The sequence below is a fragment of the Octodon degus genome, unplaced genomic scaffold (assembly GCF_000260255.1).
Source record: "Octodon degus isolate 3935 unplaced genomic scaffold, OctDeg1.0 scaffold00104, whole genome shotgun sequence".
Lineage (NCBI taxonomy): Eukaryota > Metazoa > Chordata > Mammalia > Rodentia > Octodontidae > Octodon > Octodon degus.
In genome coordinates this window covers 7,022,162-7,031,981 of record NW_004524680.1, presented here as the reverse complement: position 1 = coordinate 7,031,981, position 9,820 = coordinate 7,022,162, and the positions used below count along the sequence as shown (strand labels likewise).

The window sequence follows — 9,820 nt, the reverse complement described above, 5'->3', positions numbered from 1 at the left end:
CTGAAATATTTTCAAGCACCAAGTTATGATGGCTTGAATTTGCTTCAAAGTAAGTAGAGAAGATACCCATGAAAGACCAGCAATGAGCATATGGGAGCTCATTATACTGTTCTGCTTCTGTATGCAAACTTTTCAATGTAAACAGTTTTAAGAAAAAGCATTATAAAAGAATGGAGAACCAGGTGTGGTGGAGCATGCCTGTAATCCCAGCACTCAGGAGGCTGAGGCAGGAGGATAGCTCACTACAAAGTGAGCTCAGGCCAGCCTGAACTGCATAGCATGACCCTGTTTCAAAAAAAAAAAGAATGGAGTTGGGTTGTGGCAAATGCTTATAATCCCAGCACTCTGGGAGGCCAAGGAGAAAAAAAAGAAAAATGATAATCCAATAGAAAAATGGACCTGGCATGGTGGCTCATGCCTGTAATCCCAGCACTTGGGAGGCTGACATAGGAGGATCACCAAGAGTTGAAGACCAGTTGAAATTATATAGTGAGACCTTGTCTCAAAAGACAAAAAATACTAAAACAAGAACACTAAATCTACTGGAAGAGAAAGTAGGTAGAAATCTTGCAGACACGGGTAGGCAGAGGTTCATAAACAAAAACCAGACTGCGTGGGAAATGCTTCAAAGAATCATCAACTGGGATCTCGTCTTTTTTTTTTTCCAGATCCAGGGATTGAACTCAGGCCTTGCGCTTGCCAGGAAAGCATTTATTCTACTAAACTATCCCCTGGCCCCCTGGGATCTCATCTTATTGAAAAGTTTTTGCACATCAAAATAAATCAACAGAGTGAAAAGAAAACCCATGGAGGTTAAACATGGCCGCCTCCGTCGCGAGAGGAGCCTTGGCGCTGCGTGCGGTGTTAACTGCCAGCTGCTTTTGTCAGGAAAATTCCCTGGACTGCAGCGACGAATGAGCTGAGAGAACACTTTGCTCAGTTTGGCCATGTACGAAAGTGCATTGTACCTTTTAACAGAGAGACTGGCTTTCATAGAGGTCTGGGTTGGGTTCAGTTTTCTTCAGAAGAAGAGCTGCAGAATGCAATCCAACATGAAAATCACATAATTGATGGAGTGAAAGTCCATGTTCAAGTTCGAAGACCAAAGAGTTTGCAAGGGGATCAAACATCTGATGAAGAGAAAGATTTCTGAGATGATTATTACCCATTAAATAAACACAAAACATAAAAAAGAAAAGAAAACTCATGAATTCAGAAAAAAAACGTTAGCGACTGTCCCTCACACAAAGGATTTCTTTTTCTTTCTTTTCTTTTTTTTTTTTTTTGGCAGAACTGGGGATTGAACTCAGGCCCTTGCGCTTGCTTGCCAGGGAAATGCTTATTCCACTGAGCCATCTCCCTGGCCCCAACACAAAGGATTTCTATCTAGAACATATAAATAATTTTTAAAAATCAGGCCCCCAAAAGTCAAAGACCCAATCCATAAATGGGCATCTGAAATGAATGCACGCTTCCCAGATGAAGAGATACAAATCTCCAATAAATATATGAAGCACTATTCCACATCACTGGTCATTTGAGAAATGTAAGTTAAAATAACACTGAAAGGCTGGCCAAATAGCTCAGCGGGTTAAAGCACCTGCATGCAGATGCAGGGGCCAGGGATTCGATCCCCAGGCCTGTGGTGCCAGCCCCGCTCCCAGGGTGCGCTGAGACAGCAATTGAGACTGGGTGTGGTGGCACAAGCCTATAATCCCAGCTCTTGGGAGGCTGTAACCAGGCAGATCACTATGAGTCCAATCTAGTAGTGAGACCCTGAACACCCTATAGACCCTTCCCTAAAATACAAAAAAAAGTAAATAAATAAATAAAACAACACTGAGATTCCATCTCACCCCAGAAAGAATGGCTATCATCAAGAAGTCAACTAGTAACAAATGCTGGGGGGTAGAGGAGGTGGTGGGGGTTGGGGGAGAGGAATCCTTGTCCCCTTGTCCACTGTTGGTGTGCGTGCGAGCAGATGCAACCACTGTGGAAATCAGTGTGGAGATGCCTCAGAAAGCTACGATTACAGGTCCAGTTGGCCCAGCTAGTCTCCTTCTGACTTTTTTCCAGAAGAGCTGAAAGCATCATGCCACAGTGATCTACGTGCACCATGTTTATAGCAGCACCATTTGTAATAGCCAAATCTTAGAAGCAACCCAAATGCCCATCAACTCACGAACAGATTAAAAAGATGTGACATTTTTATACAATAGAATATCACTCAGCTATAAAGAAAGATTAACTTGAGGCTTGTATAGGTAAATGGATGCAACTAGAGACCATACTCATAAAGGAAATAAATCAGACTCTAATGTGCAAGGATCGTATTGTCTCCCGAGTGTAAGAACCTGAAACAGCGAGAACGTTCCAGAGGTTGTCAGGCTTGGTGTTGTCGATATAGATGTAGACATCACTAGAACAGCCCCTCCTGCTGCCCAGGTGGCCCCTGCTGGGCCCTCTCTGCTCACCATCTGCCCTGCCGCTCCAGATCTGGTTCCCAGCACTTCTTCCTTCCAGCAGAACATGTTGGGTTCCTGTCTTTATTTGTCAAAAACAGGCTGTTGCACAGCTATTGGTACCTGTACTGGGGAGACAGCATACAAGCAAGAAGCTTCCAGCCTCAGTGGCATGGCAGAGACCAAGAACTCCTGCAGTTATTTATGTCATCCCTTCTTTTCCTTCTTTTTTATTTTTTAAATCATTTGTTTGTTTATTTATTTATTTGGTACATGGTTTCACTACACAGCGTGGACTCCTGTCTCAGCCTCCCCAGCGCTGGGATCACAGGCAGGCCCCACCACACTCGGTTTTGGTGGTTCACACAGTGTGCTCGGGATTCTGGGGCTGGCACAGTATGTGGTAACGGGGATCAAATCAGGGTCCTTGTGCTTGCCAGGCAGGCACTTAGACTACTGAGCTATCTCCCCAGCCCCCGTCATCACTTCTTCTCCACACAGAGGTACCAAAAAACTGCAATCCAAGATCTCTTCATCTTACTGATAAAGTCACGAGTAAGCCAAAACATCTGTTGATGTCAACCATAGCATTTCAGACCGGTTCTGTCACTTCAAGATGCCCCATCTGACTGGCAAGGTTGAGGGCAAAGGAAATAGAATCGAGACAGTTACAGACAACATGGTTGACGTGGCAAAGGCGCTTGATTGGCTCACACTGTAATCCACCAAGTATTTGGGTTGTGAGCAGGGAGCACAGGCCCAGTGTGGCGTGAAGCATGGCTGTCACATTATCAGTGGATCTGAGGAGGCGAGTGAGCTGCAAGACATGTTGGGTGGGCTCTTTAAGAGATTTCCCTGTCCTTAGTGTGAATACTGATAGAATTCTGCATGTGAATAGAGGAAGCAAACAACAGGTAATTTTTTTTTAATATTTATTCATTTTTATTTATTACATTTATTTATTGTGTGTGTGTGTGTGGCCAGCTCAGCCCACCAGGGGGCGGGTCTGGCTGGCATGTGGTGCTGGGGATCGAACCGCGGTCCCTGTGCTTTGCCAAGCTTGTTTCAAGTAGGTGCTTTAGACCACTGAGCCATCTCTCCAGCCCCCAACAGGTAATTTTTTAAAAAAAATGTATTTAGTGCAGGGTCTACAGGGTCTACTGGGTCTACAGGGTCTACTGGGTCTACAGGGTCTACTGGGTCTACTGCGTCTCAGTACACAGATTGGACTCCTAGTGATCCTCCTGCTCTCAGCCTCTCAAGCGCTGGGATTACAGGCACACGGCACCACACCCAGTCTCAGTCCCTTGTCAGGACACCCCAGCCCGGGGGCGGGGACAGCACAGCATGCGGGCATTGAATCCTGGTCCCTGCATCTGCCTAAGCAGGTGCTTTAATCCACTGAGCTATCTTGGCAGCCCAGCAAGCAACAGGTAATTCTTGTAGAGTCTGACACACATTATGAACTCTAACACTCATTCTTAAAAACCCACCTGAGAATAGTGTCAGTGGTATAGGAAAGAAAGAAAAGCAGAAAGGGCAAAGACAAGAAGAAGGGTTCAGTATCCAGCAGTGAGGTCCCACCCCCAGTGAGCCCAACAGGAGGGACAAGAGCAGGGACCAAGGCAAAGTCCTGAGGTTCTGGGCAGAACCATAGAGGAGCATGTGAATATCCTGTTGGAGGGCCCATGAGATAGCTCAGCAGTCTAAAGTGCCTGCTTAGGTAAGCTTAGGCAAACTTAGGTAAGTTTAGGCAAGCTTAGGCAAGTGCAGGGGACCGCAGTTTGATCCCCAGCACCACATGCTGCACCAGCCCTACACTAAGGGTGGGCTGAGCTGGAACCCCCCCCATTGGATTTTGTTAAGAAAAACAAAGCAGAGGGCATTATTGACTCACCTGACAAAGAAATTGTTACTGAAGCAGAAAGACTAGATGTAAAGGCAAAGGGTCCTCCTGTCCTGACTGATGTTCTTCCTAATGAGAAGATTAGAGAGCAAGTTAAACACAGGCGCCGTTCCCTCAGATTCTGTCACAACAACCCAGAGGCTCAGCAGCACCTTCTCCATGGCCCGGAGCATGCCATGGCAGTACTCCGACCTCAACTCCTCTCCATAGCCCAGATATCTCAAAGGAGATGTCCAATGCAGACCCATTGGAAGAGGAAGTCCTCACCAGATGCTCAGGAAAGGCCTCTGAGCAGTACCTTTCCAAACAACTTGTTGAGGGGCCGGGGAGATGGCTCAGTGGAATAAGTGCTTCCCTGGCAAGCACACAGACCTGAGTTCAATCCCCAGTTCCACAAAAAAAAAAACAAAAAAAAAAACAAAAAAAACAAAAAACAAAAAAAACAAACAAAAAAAAACTTGTTGAAAAGAGATTCCTGTCAAAGAGAAGCCATTTATAAAATGGTTGAAAGGCCTGGAGAGATAGTTCGGTAGAATAAGCACTTGCCTGGCAAGTGCAGGGTCCTGAGTTCAATTCCTGGTGGCACAAAAAAAAAAAAAATGGTTGAAGGTGGGCAGGCTAGATAGCTCAGTGGACTAAACGCCTGCTTAGGCAAGTGCAAGAACCAGCGTTTGATTCCTGCCACATGCTGCACCTGTAGCAGCTCTGGCCCTGGGTACACTGAGCAGGCCACGAGATGGGGAGTGGTGGCGTGCCCATAATCCCAGTGCTGGGAGGCTGAAAACAGGAAGATCACTAGGAGTATGAGCTGCATAGTGAAACCCTTTACCAAATACATACATACATACATACATACATACATACATAAAATGGTTGAAGGAGGCAGAGAAAAAGTCTTCCAGTGATAAAGATGAGGAGGAGGATGCAAACATCAAGGTGGCTTATTGGAAAACTACCAGTCTGCCAAAAGTTGGAACTGTGAAGCTTGCAAAAGGGTGACAATGATTTTGATACCATGTAGAAGGCTGGGTGCGACTCAGCTCACAGTGTGATGCTGCAGTTTGCTCTCTGTTGTCAGCCAGAAGTGCAACGTGTGTACATTGAGACCGAAATGGCTTAACACTGTGCTGCACTTCACTAAACTCTGTTGCTCTGAGTGGTTTGTAACCAACCCAGCTGGTCAGTAGGGAGTCCGTACGCATCAATGATGCAGATGTAGTTTGCTTATTTATAGCATGTTTCCTTTGGAAAAAAAACAAAACAAAACAACTAGTAGTGGACATATTTGGTCCCTTTAAAAAAATAAATTTGTTTGGTACAAGGTCTTACTATGATGCTCAGACTCCTGGAGATCCTCCTGTTCTCAGCCTCCCCAGCACCGGGATTACTGGCATGTACTTTCCTGGTCTTGGTGGCCGGCTCAGTGTGCCTTGAGGCAGGGCCGGCGGGGCATGTGGTGCCAGGGATCCAGCCCTGAGCCCTGCGCTTGCCTAAGCGGGTGCTTAGCCTGCTGAGCCATCTCACTGGTCCTTTGGATCACATTTATACAGTTATAAAAATAAAGATTTGCTTTTGGTCACTCTTGAAGAAACTGAAAGAGTAAATAAGATCCAAAAGGTACAATAGATATTGTGAAAGGAAAAGAAACCACTCCAAAGAAAAGAACAACTGGAAAAATAAATAAATAAAAAGAAAAAGAAAAGAAAAGAAAAGAACAACTGGGATAGGGGAAAGGTAGAAAGAAGGAAGCGGGGAGGAGAACTAAGATAATTGTACTACTAATTTCTTTCTTTCTTTCTTTCTTCCTTCCTTCCTTCCTTCCTTCCTTCCTTCTTTCTTTCTTTTTTCTTTCTTTCTTCCTTCCTTCCTTCTTTCTTCTTTTAAAGGATGGAAAAGGCCATTATTGCTATTGAGTAGGACACAGAGAGGACCAACTTCAGGGAGATGGGGATCCTCTGAAACCAAGTGATTCCTATTGGTTTATGGAAAGGAATAGTTAATGCTTGACTGTTTGATCAATTTTGCCTCTATCTGGCACTTCTTTTTTTTTTTTTTTAGTGCTGAGAATTGAACTCAGGACCTTGCACTTTATACATGCTAATCTGAACAACTAATTTGAAGATAATGTGATATAATGACCATTGTTAATTTCCTATCATCTTGTTTTGAAATTCTGTAATATTTTGATTGATTTTCTTTATTCTCTTTAAAATGAAAATTAAAAAAATTAAAAACAAAACAAGAAAAAAAAAAGAGAAATGGGCAAAACCTTTGAACAAACACTTCACATCAGGGAAAAATTGAAATGGTCATGCACATATGGGAAGGGTGATTTTGATCACAGTCACAGGAGCCAGCAGCTGTGGAGGGTGTTGAGCATCAGGAGGGGCCATCTGACTGAGTTGTGGCAGCTTTTCTCTTAAATGCACACACACACACACACACACACACACACACACACACACAGAACCCAGGCCCTTCCATCACTAACTCCATTGTAGTGTCCACAGCTGCTGGCTGCCACATACCCTCCTCATCACCTCTGCATGCCACAGAGCCACCCCTGAGCCCTGTCCAGTGTCCAAAGAATGTTTGATGGTGTCACTGTGTCACATGTTCTGCTACCCTGCTCCTCATGGGGTAAAGACAGTGTGACTCTGTCTCTCACAGCACCCCCCCCGCCACAGCCTGGGATGCCACTGTGGGCCCTGCCCCCCTGCCCCTGGGCCGCTCATCCTCAGTTTGCTCCAGCCTGTGGCTGAGGGTCTGAGGAAAGACTGATCCAGATGGCAGCTTGGAGATGTCTGTTCCACTCCAGACAGTCCCTTATCAGCTCCATGTGAGCCCAAGGCCCCTTCAGCACTAGCAGGCTGAGGGATCTGAACTGGAGCCAGGAAGCAATACTCAAGGTAAGCACCAGAGCTCCCCCACAAAAGTACCACAGCCATCCTCAGCAACAGTGAGGTCCCAAGCTCCTCCAGCAATGAGGAAAGCTGAGTTCCCATCAGAAAAGCCAACACGACAAGCTTCTGCACAAGGCTGAGCAGTGCACCATCTTCCCCTCAGAAGCCAGGAAGTGATGCTCCAGATGAGGACCAGAGCTCCCCTAGATGGACCACAGCCATTCTCGTGACAGTGAGATCCCAAGCTCCTCCTCTGACAAGAACAGCCAAGTTCATCAGGAAAGCCATTCTCAGCAGAACAGCCCAAGAGAACCAGCAGCTTCCTACAGCCCCAACAGCTTCTCCAAACAGCTTCCCTAACAGCCTTTCCACAGTTGTGCCTGTGATGCTGCCGGCAGCAATCCTCAGGTGGGCCTCCCGCACCGAGAAGCAGGCTAGTTCAACTCAGCTGAAACAAGTTGACCACCCATTGACAGTCCACCACATAGCTTCCCACTGTATGGCACCTGTGACCCCAGCCCAAGGGCTGAGGCATTTACTGGGCTCCCATTGACAAGAGTCCCGCTTGGTACTTCTTAAAAAAGCAGGCTGAGAGTGGTGCCTAGAGAGCGACAACCCCGCAGCCCCCGAACCTGCACTCCCTAGTAAGACACACGTCAGTCACGCTTAGTGATGGTTGGCATAGCAAGCTTCCGCTGGCTGCACGCCTCTTCTAGACACTGCTTGAGTGTTTACTCATTCAGTCCCCGGTCTACAATTGGGAAACTGAGGCATTGGACGATGAACCCAATAACTAGGTCTACGTGTGTCACCAGCTACCTGCCCGGCCCAGGAATGTCTGCTGTAGTTTGTCTCCGGGCTCCTGCTGACTCTGATCCATTAAAGGCACTTGGCATCAGTAGTTCTGGAACACTTTTATTCATAAACCCTCTACGATCTGAAATATTTTTACCCCCTCACACATTAAGTGACACCTAAAATATTACATAAGTTTAGTTACAAAGAATACCACTTCTGGCATATTGTAAATATTGACACTTAAAAAGTAAAACTGTCATATCACTTTAAACAGTGTAACCAGATGGACTATAAATACCACATCAATTTCATGTCCCATGTAATTCTTTCAAACAGCCCAGGATCCACCGCTTCTTTAACGTGTGCAATATTTTATACTTGTGAAACCCGTATTCCCATCTCAATTCTTCCATAAGTGCTATCCTCCAGTAACGTTTTACATCCAAAGATCTCATTGATTACATAGTTCTCTATAGCAAAATGTATATGTGAGGGATGGGGCCATAGCTTGGTGGCAGAATGTTTGCCTAGCATGAGCAACCTGGTCCAAACAATAGTACATAAATTCTCTCTCTCTTTTTTTTTTTTTTTTTTTTTTTTTTTTTGGCAGAACTGAGGATTAAACTCAGGCCCTTGCACTTGCCAGGCAAGCACTTATCCTACTGAACCATCTCCCTGGCCCCAATAGTACATAAACTGAAATCTCAAATTTGTTTGATTTCTTCCAAGACTCCAAGTGTTAGGAAAAATTTCCTATTGCTTATCATCCGGTGACCAGGACACAACTGAGATGTTACACATTTTAAGTAATTAATGACTAGCCATAAAAAGTTCAATTTTGTTGGCAACATGTTTCTTTCTCTTTCTCTTTTTTATTTTGTGGTGCTGGGAGCCAGCTCAAGCATGTGGGATATGCACTCTGTCACAGAGCTGTATTGCAGCCCTACAAGGATATATTTTTGAGAAAGAAAAGAGCTGGCCTTTTTCTATTCACTCCCAGACCCATGGAAGAACCAAATGATACATAGTTGCATAGAGATGGATTTTCATTAACTTTGTCCCCATCTCCTACATTTGTGATAGCGGTAAGAGAAAGAGGTAGATGGAAATGGAAAGACATTCCAGTGCAGATGCTGCTGGATTCCAAGCCTTAGTCCCAACCCCATAAGTCATCTCCTACCAACAATGGTGGGTAAGGCTCTGTGGCTAGCAGCCTGGCAGTGCTTGCTGTTCCTGGGATTTAGCTATTATAAAATGTGCTTCTGTAAACATAGGGGCACCTGTAATTGTTGTGGTATGAGGCTTTGAATTCTTTTGCGAAGATAAAAAGAAAGGGAATAGCTGAGTCAAATGGAAACTCTACTCCTAGATTTTTTTTTTCCAGTACCAGGGATTGAACTCAGGACCTCGTACTTGCCAGGCAAGCACTTATTCTGCTGAATGATCTCCCTAGCCCTAGTCCTAGACTTTTGAGGAATCTCTACACTGATGTCCACAGTGTGTCTACCAGTCTACACTACAACCAACAGTGGTGAAGTGTTCCTTTTCCCCCACAGCCCCACCAGCATTTATTAGTTAATTTTTCTTTCTTTTTTCTTTTTTTTTGGGGGGGGGAAACCGGGGATTGAACTCAGGCCCATGCACTTGCCAGACAAGCACTTATTCTACTGAGCTATCTCCCTGGCCCTATTAGTTAATTTCTTTTTTTTTTTCTTTTTTAAAATTTATTGACATCAGTTATTTTTATTTTA

General features: G+C 45.1%; 2 pseudogenes; both read left to right on the top strand.

The window, feature by feature from the left end:
- The first annotated feature begins 816 nt into the window (after nucleotides 1-816).
- LOC101562502 lies at nucleotides 817-1,187 on the top strand (annotated as a pseudogene).
- Nucleotides 1,188-3,942: 2,755 nt separating this feature from the next.
- Nucleotides 3,943-5,367, top strand: LOC101559860 (annotated as a pseudogene).
- The last annotated feature ends 4,453 nt before the right edge of the window (nucleotides 5,368-9,820 follow it).